The sequence below is a fragment of the Pituophis catenifer genome, unplaced genomic scaffold (assembly GCF_029215685.1).
Source record: "Pituophis catenifer annectens isolate HBS135680 unplaced genomic scaffold, rPitCat1.0.hap2 SCAF_1, whole genome shotgun sequence".
Classification (NCBI taxonomy): domain Eukaryota; kingdom Metazoa; phylum Chordata; class Lepidosauria; order Squamata; family Colubridae; genus Pituophis; species Pituophis catenifer.
The window spans coordinates 231,381,102-231,393,420 of record NW_027256881.1 but is presented as its reverse complement, the minus strand read 5'-3'; positions in this window follow the sequence as shown (position 1 = coordinate 231,393,420).

Here is a 12,319-nt window from a genome sequence, read left to right as displayed (position 1 = left end):
CCCACCACACATCTGGGATCGCTGTGGGCGCGAAACTCGGGTGGGGGGCGGAGAGGGGGAAGGCAGCGGGGTTTGGTTTTCATCTTAGATCTCTCCCCCCCCCCCCCCGAGCGGACTCTCCAAACTCTCGGCGATTTGCCTTTCCTTGCCAAAAAAAAAGCCCCTTCTGAGGGCCGCTCGGCAAGGTCGGAGTGGGAGGGTGTGGCTGGATCCGCTGAGGGAATCTTTCCGCTCCGCCTGATTTCGGGGTGCGGGTTTGTTCCCCCCCCCCCCCAGGATTTAGAATCGGTCGATCCACCGTTTGTCTTCAGGGATGGGGTTTTTTTTTCTTCTTCTTCTTTTTTTTTTTTTTTGGAGCGACCCCGGTCTGCTAATGTAGAAATAGTGGCCAGGAAGGAAATGTAGAGCTGTCGAGCTCTCCTCATCAGCTTGTTCCCCTGACAGGCTTATTTTTGTCTTCATTTTTTGGGGGGTGGGGGTGGGACGGGACGGAAGGGGGGGACACGACGTGGGAGCTTCTTTGTGGAGCTCTTTGCTTCGTTTGTCTCGAGATGGTTTCCCCGAAACAAGCAGAGAGTGAGTCTGTCCGGACATTCTGGCAAATATTACCAGTTTGGCATTCTGGCGAGAAGGCCTGAGCATCCTTTTCAGAAGGAATTTCCAAGTGTTCGCTAGAAAAAAACAATTGCTACCAACCTGCCTTCCATTGAGGACCTGTATACTGCACGAGTCAAAAAGACCCCTCGCATCCTGGACATAAACTGTTTCAACTCCTACCCTCAAAACGACGCTATAGAACACTGCACACCAGAACAACTAGACACAAGAACAGTTTTTTCCCCAAACGCCATCACTCTGCTAAACAAATAATTCCCAACTATTTACTAAGTCTGCATTACTATTAATCTTCTCATTGTTCCTATCACTCATCTCCTCCCACTAATGACTGTATGACTGTAACTTTGTTGCCTGTATCCTTATGATTTATATTGATATTGGTTGTTTCCCGATCGCTTATTTGTACCTTATGACTATCATTAAGTATTGTACCTTATGATTCTTGATGAATGTATCTTTTCTTTTATGTACACTGAGAGCATATGCACCAAGACAAATTCCTTGTGTGTCCAATCACACTTGGCCAATAAAAATTCTAGTCCCTGATGGGTCATTGTTCCAGAATAGCAATCTTCCCTTAATGAGAGTAATTCACCAACCTTCCGCACTTTGTGATTTACTAAGCAAGAACTGTCAGAGCTCATGGTTGACCTTGCCGGGTGCCAGAAATGGCAAGAAGGCTTAAGGGAATAAAATAAATTTGCCTGCAGAGATTCACCTGGCTTTTTAGCACCATGCATTGGTTTGGCAGTTAAGAAAGGTGTCCGTCGAAGGGCCTTTCCGAGGATTGAATAGCTGTCTGTCTTTGACCCACCAGAAAGCCACTGGCATAACATCCTTTGTGCCACTGCCAAGTCGGCCTCTATTACATCTGTTTCCAACCACTGCCAGTCTCCTGGCTCTCCTCCAAGCTAAAAGGTGACAAAGCTGAATAGATTTTATACACCTGGAGGCTGGCCTTGAAAGGCTTCAGAACAAGGAAGATAGTGTTACTGAATGCCATCATCTGACAGCAACATCCTGGGTTTAGAATAGGGGGAAAAAAGACTCTGTGGCATAGTTGGGGGACATCGTGCAAGACAGCCTTACAGGGTGGGTGATGTTTTCTCAGGCGGGGCTGAACTAGATAGAATCATAAGGCTGGAAGTAACTTCAGAGGTCTTCTAGTCCTACCCCCTGCTCAAGGCAGGAGCCTTATACTGAGGCTGGGGGAATGGAGTGGGGGGGGGGAGATTATTCAAAACAGGGCAGGGCCAGGACCCAAAAGAGAAACAAGTTTAAAATTCCAACCTCCCCTCTTTTAAGAACGGATGACAGCATGCAGGACAACATTTCTGTGTTTGATACCAGAGCACACATTTCAGTAGTAAACACCGAGCCACTACAGAATGGTGGGTGAGCTGCAAATCGCTCACTGAATTTGTTGGCTCACATATTTAGGGATAAACATAGGTGTACTTTTGAAATATAAACTGAAATTGTTTTAAGTTTACACATAAAGATACAGAGGTGTGCTTTTTAAGCAGCAAGAAGGGTTGCAATTCTCTGTGTAGTAGGGGCCTTTCCCAGCTCAAGTCAGCAGCTGACTGGTGTCTTGGATGATGCCCTCCTTGCAGAGGGCAGCTGCCATCTGCAGGCTGGGTCCAGAGGAGATACCCCTGATTCACCCTGGAACCTTCCTTGAGATCGCTGCCTTCCCCAAACCACCTAGAGCAGTGGTGTCCATCCTTGGCAATTTTAAGACTTGTGGACTTCAACTCCCAGAATTCTCCAGCCAACATTGCCAGCTAGGGAATTCTGGGAGTTGAAGTCCACAAGTCTTAAAGTCACCAAGGTTGGTCACCCCTGATCTGGAGCATTTATGCGCTGATGTGATTTGCTTGGAAGGAGGAAGCCTCCACTCATCAAGATGGCTGCATTGGTGCAGTCAAAATCCAGCATGCTTTTTATGATGCACATTAAAAACATGTTGCTTTAATTACCACCATCCTGACTTTTTTTTTATCACATCCTATGGATGCCTCTTCCAGAGTACTTTTTATATATGGATCACTTAAAAACAAAACAAAACAAAACAAAACCAAGAGAACCAGCAAAGGCATCTCTCAGAGCAGCCAGAAAGCCACAGGAACATGGTAAGGAGACAAGGAGAAGGGACAAAATGGGAGTTCTAACCATTAAACCAACTGGCAATTGTACAGACATGAGGAAAAAAAACCTTGAAAGTCAATCTTTGCTGTACAGGATGTCCTCAATTTACAACCATTAATTAACGACCATTCAAAATTGCAATGGCACTGAAAAAAGTGATTTACAGTCAGTTGTCCCACTGACAACTGTTGTAGTAACCCCATGATCACATGATCAAAATTCAGGCACTCGGCAGCCCAGTGTGTATTAATGCAATCTCCCAGGGACATGTGACCACTATTAGCAACCTTCCCAGACAGCTTCTAATGAACATTAATGGGTAAGCTTAACAATCACATGATTACTTAATTGCAGTGATTGGCTTGACCATGACAAAAAAGTTGTTAAATTGGGTGTCCCTTAACTGCCTTGCCTGGCAATGGAAATGGAAATTCTGGTCTCAATTGTGGTAAAAAGTCCAGGATTACCTATCCGTTCTCAGCAGCACAAGCCCCACCTAACCTGGAAACACGAAAGGGCATTAATTGATTAATCCTAGATTGCTTGTGGTCAGGTCAGGAAATGGTTTCTGGTTTATCTAACATACAGACCCATAAAAGGACAATGCCTGGGATCATTGCTCACTGAAGCACAAATCACGCCACTCCAACTTATCCTCACAGGCTGTATGGCTTATTCTTAACATACCGTGTGGCCCTTGATGGTGTCTCCAGATGTGTGATGGCATAAGCATTTCTGGAGGTATTCTGTGTAGAATATTCTTCAAAGTTGTTAAACGAAGATCACACGGGCAATTCTGGAACATGGTCTTTGCTTTGGCAATGTGTGTTCCAGCTCTGATTCTTACCTGCAGACCTTTGGGACTTGGGAACGATCAAGCTTTATTACTGCAAGTATGCATAAGATCACATTATTGATCATGAGAAGAAGGGAAAAACAAATGGCACAAGTTCTTATTATGCCAGTCTAAACTGAATACTGGGCTATTCCACAGCCATCATTAATTCTTGTAAGTTTAGGTAAATATTGTCAGTTTGTACTCTGCTCTAAATTGAAGTCAAGCAGCTGAGATTCTGTTGGACCATTTGCATAAACACACATGGACACATATGCACAGAGTCATCTACCACACAGAGGCAGGCTGGAAGTTGATCTTTGCTCCAGCCCAGGAAAGGATCAGAGGAGCTACTGAATTTGCCCACTGTAACGCTTGTCTCTCTTTTGTCGGATCTCGGTTCTCTTCACTGCCTCCAGAGTATCTGGAATGTGAGGAATTTCCTTAGAAATCTCCCATTTCCCCTCACAGATGTGAAGAAATTTCTCCAGTCTGTTCTTTTTGTATGCCTCGTTTTCATTCCCACTTGTCTTTCAAGGAATACCAGACTCTTGATTGGGAAAGGTGCCTTATATTGGCAGAGTTCACACATTATTTAACTCGTATTTTATTTATGTCCATTTTTACATCTGCCTATCTCAACAATATGAGCCCTGTGTTGTACTGACTGAAAAAGGAATGTTATGCATTTGATGGATGTATTATGATGCAGACGTGTACAAAATGGACAAAGCTTCATCGTGAAACAGTATCTGTCATCCTGTAGTTTCTGACACACAGAATGTGGACATACCCTGTCTGTTTTTCCCAAAGGTGCTTTTACAAGAGGCAACTGGACTTCCTGTTTTTTCTTTGAAGACGTTTCGCTTCTCATCCAAGAAGCTTCTTCAGCTCTGAAGAAGCTTCTTGGATGAGAAGCGAAACGTCTTCAAAGAAAAAACAGAAAGTCCAGTTGCCTCTTGAAAAAGCACCTTTGGGACAATCATGACCTGGATGACCGAGAATTTCCATGGACACCATGTCTGTTTTCTTAGTAGTTAAATTTCTGAATAATCCCTTTCTCTTTTGATTAATAGGAATGAAGTACATGGAGATAGTTTATCATGGCTGCAAAATAAAGACGTAATATGGAGACTGTAGAAAAAAAAACCCTTGCCAGATTAAGCTCATCCTCTGTCCTCCCCATAGAGCCGCAGAGGTAAATTTTGTTCAACCATAGCTTATTGAGTGACCCATAAAAGACTGGGTTACACTCATCAGGTGAAACTCATCAGGTTTATAACCGCATCAAGTGGCTGAGTTGATCCAAGAGCCTATGTGTCACAAACAAGAAAAATATGTGATGATGGTCTATGGAGATTCTCCGTCATCCAGATCATGGTTGTTGTGGTCATGTGATGATGGCTTAGCATGATATGCAAGCCCAGCCTGGTCACTGGTCTAAGCACTTCGGCCAATCTGTTTGCTGGTCATTTCCATGTTCTCTGTTGAGGCAGAGATTTTCTGGGGCAAAAAAGGCAGAAGCATTTCCAGCTTGGCCAAAGTGGCCAAGGATTAACCCCCCATATACCCCACCCCGAGCCATTGGATATGTACAATAAGTCTGCACTTTCCTTCAGGGCTAGAATTGCATCCCAACCACAGATGGGGAAGCAAAACCACTTCTGCCTGGTTTCCTTTAAAGGAAGGAAGTAACACATAAATGAGAAGGAAATCAGGCAAGGTCAAAAGAAGTCATATTAGCAGATCTACCTGGACAAACAGCAGTTCTGCAGGGAGAAGAACTAACCAGGATATCCAGCTCTCCCCATAGGAGTATGGCTGGATCACCCAATGCAGATTCAGAGCCAAGCAGCACCTCAAATTCTATATACTCAGTGGCCAATTTATTTTTTTTAAAAAAATCAGAACCACAGAAATCATCATGAAGGAAAAGCAGGCAAAGATCCAGTCCTGTCCTCTTGTTCCCCTGCAGGCAGCAGTGCCTAAAATACCTAAAGGGGGAAAAAAAAAACCTGCAGATGGTGACATCATTATGCAAATGACATACCATTACAGAGTAAGTGACATGATATCTGACACAAAGTTGTAAGCCGCAGCATTTGTGTGGCTGTATCATCACAAATGCCATTTGCCTCCTCCCTCCTAGTTTGTGCTTAGGAAAGAAAATATTAGAGACAATTGCACAGAAAAGAAAGGAAGAAAGGAAGGAAGGAAAAAAAGGGTCAGGAAAAGGATGCCAACATGTTGGATTGTGTTTGTGTATATGTGTGTGTTTCCTCCAAAGGACATATTACATTCTATTTTTGTTTCCTAAGTTTGCAATCAGTTTTAGTAGCATGGCTATGATACAAAACCAAAATATTTTCTGTGATCTTAGCCAAATGCAAGTACTCCATACACTTGGAGGAGCAGCTTTTGAAGTAGGTAAATTGTATACACAAACTTATTTCCCAGTTTGCAAGGATTAAAAGAAGGAAAGATTCCTTTCCAGGTTAAGATGCGGTATAAATGGAACACCTATCAGGTGGGAAACTGAACAGGGCCACTCAAAACGAAGGCATCTAAATCTTAAGAGGAACCCTGCCCCAAAGGAATTTCCAAGTACATATGAATATAAACAGGGCAAAGATGAGAGACGGAGGGAGGAAGGGAGAGAGAAAGAAAAAGAGAAAGAGAAAGAGGAGGCAGAAATAATCACACACAAGATGCTGACTATAAAAGTTACAGTATATTTGAAGGGAGGATTAAGATTGTGGAAGGGGAAAAAACTGTAAATATGTAGCATAGACAGACACATAGACTTGGCAGTTCCATTTGTGGTGTTGCATAGGGCAATAGATCTTGAATACCTTTGGCTGATTTGCAGCCCAATTAACCAAGTTGAATAGCAAGCAGGAGGACTCAATATTTCAAGAATGTATGTTTTCCCCTCAGAAAAATGAGTGCAAATACTATATTCCCAGTAAGTAGGACCAATTAGTAGAAATACAGCTTGGAGTGTAATGTGGTAGGACCCAACCATCTAAGAAGTCCTCTCTTGGATCAGACCATGGCCCATGGTAGTATCTCAGTCTGTTTCTCACATGGGCAGATGGGAATGAACCTTCTGGTGTGTTCACAAGTAGGAGGCCGAGGCATCTTTTTCTCCTGTCAGGTTCCCCTGCAACCATATTTAGAGGCAGGCTGGCATCTGAACCCTGGGGAAGGCTGCCTCATAGTGTTTCTGGTTTGGCTTCTAAACCAGGGGTCTCCAACCTTGGCAACTTTAAGCCTGGAGGACTTCAACTCCCAGAATTCAACTCCCAGAAAGCTTTGCTGGCTGGGGAATTCTGGGAGTTGAAGTCCACCAGGCTTAAAGTTGCCAAGGTTGGAGACCCCTGTTCTAAACTATACATAGTAGCACTAAAAATTTGTTCCTTTAAAAAGAGAGAGAGGAGGCAGAAATAATCACACACAAGATGCTGACTATAAAGGTATATTTGAAGGGAGGATTAGACTGTGGAAGGGAAAAAAAACTGTAAATATGTAGCATAGACAGACATGTAGACCTGGCAGTCCCATTTGTTTTAATTCAGCCCACTTCCTACAAAATTGTCAATAGGTTTTGATCGTTATCTGGCTAACAGTCTGGGCAAGATTTCTGAACACAGAACAGTTAGCTTCCTAGACATACATCAACAGTGGGGAATATTATATATACATTCTCCATGAAATTTTATCCCGAGGAATTATCTTTGGTATCTCCCAAAGCACAATGACTGATGTTGGGGCAACAGAAGGCAAAATGGGGTTCCTATTTATTTTTCTAACTGTAAGCACATTTCTCCCGTTTTTCAACTGGGGAAAAAAAAAATGCTCACGGAGCAGCTTGGAATAACGAGCGATTGCTCACCCTCAACTTTATAATCTTAAAAGACTCGTCTATGCAATAGAACAGATAGAATGCAATACGCGCGGTTGTCGCTCCGGAAATTACTTTCCTTAATGGCTGTAACTGAGCCGGTTGCTACGGTGAACCAAACGCCCGAAACCACATTTCGCTCTCTTTTTTCGTGTTTTTTCGAGCCATCGGGTGCAACCTATACGCATGTTCAACCTGCATTTGATTGGGAAATGGGGGGAGGGGAGTGGGATTGTGTCATTCCTAAATCTAGAGCTCGCGAGTGTGTGTGTGTGCGTGTGTGTGTATGCGCGCGCGCAAACACGAAGCAGCAGCTGGCGGGTCGCTAGTGCAACGCAGCCATCGCCCTTTTAAGGGAGGAAAAATTCTTCGCATAAACAAGCTTTTGGGCCTGGAAGCTGGACGCCCCGGACTTGGGAAGATTCGAGAGGAACGGGCGGGAAAGTGAGGCGAGGGAGTCGCTGGCTGCTAAATCTTTGGGGGTTTTTTTTGGGTGGGGGGGATGCTTGTTCTCCCCGAAACGGCTTGCTTTTCGCGGCGAAAGCGGCTATCAAATCCGGGACGCAGCGGATTGGGAGGCACCGAACGGCGCTTTTGGAAAGACGGGGAGGGGAGGGGAGACTTGAAACGGTCAAGGGAGCGTCTTTCAAGAAGGATCCGCAGTCGCCGGCGAAACGAAGAGAGGGACGGGGGGTGGGGGGAGCGGTGGGTATAACGACGCCAGCAGTGGAAGTGGGACGCCCTGGGTGTAAAAAAACAAACAAACCCTAATCCGCAGCTCCGTAACAACCTGGAACGTTTTGTTCCTTTGGAGCTGGCATACCCAGATTCCTTCCAATTTAAATATATAAGGAATTATAAGGAATGGTTTAAAAAGCCTCTAAGGATGCCCTGGGAGAGGTTGGCAGACGGGGAGAGGGAGGGAGGGAGAGAAAGGGAGAGAGGAGGAGAGGAAGAGAGATGGAGAGAGAGAGAGGGAGGGGGAGGGGAAGGAGAGGAAAAGGAGGGGAGAGAGGAGGAGGGGGAGGAGAGGAAGAGAAGGAGGGGGAGAGGGAGAAGGAGAGGAAGAGAGAAAGAGGACGGGGAGGGGGAGGAGAGGAAGAGGGAGGAGAGGAAAAGGAGGGGAGAAGGAGAGGAAAAGAGGGAGGAAGGGGAAGGAGAGGAAGAGATGGAGAGAGAGGGGGAGGAGAGGAGGAGGAGGAAGAGGAGAGGAAGAGAGATGGAGGAGAGGAAGAGAAGGAGGGGGAAGGGGGAGAGGAAGAGATGGGAGAGAAGAAGAGGAAGAGAGGGAGGGAGAAGGAGAGAAAGAGATGGAGGGAGCAAGAGAGCGAACGAAAGAGGGAGAAGGAGAGGAAGAGAGGGAGGGGGAGAGAGACAGACAGAGAACTCTTTCAAAAAAAAAAAAGGGCGCAAAGACCCTTTTTCAAGAGTGCAGATGTGCCGGAATCTTAACTAAGTTTGCTGTGACGCTTCATTAGCGCCATGGTTGGTGAGGCCGGAGACAAGCGGGTCAGTCCCTACAGGAAGAACCTATTTTCCCCCTCTCTCTGGGCTGCCTTTGCACCGCTTTCCTTGATTCCCGCTGCCTGGACGTAGAGTTGGTCCTCCAGTAAGGGTTCGGTTGCAAATTCTTTCCCTTTCCTTGAGACACACCGCAGGACCTCGCTGCTCCAACCATGGCTGGTGTGTGTGTGTGTGTGTGAGGGGGGGGGGGGCGTGGAGTTATCGTTTTCCTGCTTTCAGGATCTCGGTTCCTCCGGGCCAGCTCGAGGGAAGGGCGCACAGAGGCATGTACTCCATCCCACTTAACTTCATGGATAGATTTCTTCTTGTATTATATTACCAGATCTCGCCGGAAGTGCTGGAGGATAGAAGAAGGCCTAAAAATAAACCCACAACGACGCCTGTGGTCCTGGATAGCGGAGTGAAGATTTCTATTCTTTGCTGCTCCTTATGATTCGAGGGAGAGCGGAACAGGCCCTTGGGTGTGACATAATGACTGCTGTTGCTTATGTCCCCGGGGGCTCCGCCTCTCTAATTGCTGTGTGATTAATTCTGGCGCTATAGCGTTCATCTGCGTGACTGACTCTTGTAGCAGGCAGTTCCACCAGCTAAACTCTGCACCATGCATAGAGGTAGTCCTCAACGTACCACCACCATTAAGCCCAACATTTCTGTCACTAAGCTTAAATGAATTTTGCCCCCATTTTATGACTTTTCATGCTACAGTTGTTAAGTGAGTCATTGCAGTCATTGCTAAATTAGTAATATGGTGGTTAAATGAATCTTGCTTCCCCCCCACCTTGACTTTGCTTGTCAGAAGGATGCAAAAAGCGGATCACGTGACCTTGGGATACTGCAATTGTCGTAAATATGAGTTGATTGCCAAGCATCTGAATTTTGATCATGGGGATGTTGCAACAGTTGTAAAGTGTGCGGGTGAAGATTCGTTCTCTGAGCTTGTGGGTTGGTTTCCAAACCTTTTATTACCAGGCTAGGTAACATCTTCAGGAGAGTTAAAGGGACGTTGGTGTCAGTGTTCTTCTGTTTATAAGAGCTTCAGGCAGTGGTGGGTTCCTCCCGGTTCGGCCGAGCCAGTAGCAGTGACAATATGACATCACCGAACCGGTTCTCTTTGTTCGGGAGCTGGGCCCTCCCGCCCCGCCCACATTATTCTTACCTTTTATTTGGCCCCGCCCCCAATCTATTCGCTGCTTCCCGAGTCCCAGCTGATCGGCTAGAAGGAAAAAAACTTTAAATTCTTGCCGTGGGGCTTCAAAGGGCTGCCCTATAGCTGATCAGTATTAAAAGGCAGTGTGAACAGTGCCTCGAAAAACAAATGGGTAGACCGGGATGCTCGAAAAACAAATGGGTAGACCAGGATGCTCCAAAAATAAATGGGTAGACTGGTAGAGCTCTGCAAGCAATTAAAAGCCTGGTAGACCAGAACCTCTGCTAAATCCTAAAGAATTGTCACATGACCATCAAACCACACCCACAAAATAAGCCATGCCCACAGAACCGGTAGTAAAAAATTTTAGAAACCACCCCTGGCTTCAGGTATGGGTTTGTCAAGCGCTGGGTCAGATGTGAGTCATTAGTAAGTCTTGTAATGAGGTTACATAAGGTCAGGGTTATTCGGACCTAAACGGGGGGGGGGGGGTGGTGTTGCGTGGCTTGGTTGAGGGGGGGTGCTTTCTCTGGATGGCTGTGCAGTTGATTTGGATTCTGAGGGGTTTGTAGGCTGGTTGTAGGTCAATGGGTCTGTTGATAGAATTGCTTGTGGAGTGCCAGGCTTCGATGAACTCCTGAGCGTGGCAGGTGGTAGCGTGGCCAATGATTTTTTTGTGTGTGTGTTGCTCTAATCCAGAGGTCTTCAAACTTGGCAGCTTTAAGATTTGTGGATTTCAACTCTGAGAATCCTAGGAGTTGAGGTCCACAAGTCTTAAAGCTGCCAAGTTTGAAGACCTCTGCTCTAATGAAATTGCTGCTGGTTTGGTGTCGCTGCGGGTAGCAATTAAGGATTTGGGATTGTGGGATTTGACTGCCAGCCGATGTTCGTGGATCCTGTTTTTTTTAATTGAGGTGATGCTTGTCCCATGTAGAATTAGTTGCAATGGTTACAGTTGATTTTGTAGATTACATTGTTTCTTTCGCCCCTCTGTATTTTGTCTTTTATTCGTAGGTGTGAAAAACGGTCATAAGTCACTTTCTTCAGTGCTGTTGTAACTTCAATCAGTCACTAAGGGAATTGTTGTAAGTCAAGGACTCCCTGTCTTTCAAATACTGTAGCCTCCGCTCAAAGGCATACCAGTCTTCTCAGCCCTTTTCTTGGGGAGTTCTGTTTAGGAAGCACAATTTCTCTTCCCCTGCTTGAGAGCTGAGCCTTAATATATATATTATTTGCCTCCACGTGAATCTTCAAGTCAATTTTGACTCCTGATGACTGGACAAGCCCATGCAATTTTCTTGGCAAGATTTCACAAATGATTTGCCATTGCCACCTCCTTCCCAGAGCTGAGAGGGAGTGACTGGCCCAAAGTTGCCCAACTGGCTTTGTACCTAAGGCAGGACTAGAACTCGGGACCTTCTCCCAGTTTCTCGCCTGGTGCCTTAAATGCTACTGCTGGTCCTTGCTCTACTTCGTTATTTATATACTACAATCTACTACATACTACAGGTATGTAGTATTTGATAGAGATTGGGCTTGACAGGTTCCTATCCCAATTGCAATCTCAAAATAAAAAATAAATGGCAGAAGGGGGAGGGAGATGATGGATGAATAAAAAGAGAAAATGTAATTGTTTTAGATAGATGGATTTGGGATTATTGTAATCACAATGAAGTGTCATCACGATATACTCCTTCTAAACTCTGGATATCAATGCAAAGATATAGGCATAATGGCAAATTACTTTTTTAAAAAAGCAAATAGGTTTGGACTATCCAGAGGGTTTTGAATCTTGCATTATCCCCCTGTCTCTTTGCAATCTGAAAGATGCTCAGTTTTTGCTTTCCTATTTTCCAAATGTAAACTCAGAGACCAAGGATGCCATTCATGGGTACTTACGGTAGTATACAATATAAGATAAAACACCTCTGATGATTCCTTCCAAATGCTTCCTAAACTGCCCTTTTATGCATTGTAAAAGCTGCCCCTCTGAATTCTCTCTAGGGTTTTGACCAATTCACTCAACTAGAGTAACAGTAACCCTTACAATCTATTTAAAATGGATCCCTAAAGTGCCACTGTGGCATCTATGAATGGCAGCCCTCACAGGAGAGTATGCTGAATTCATTTTGCATATTCT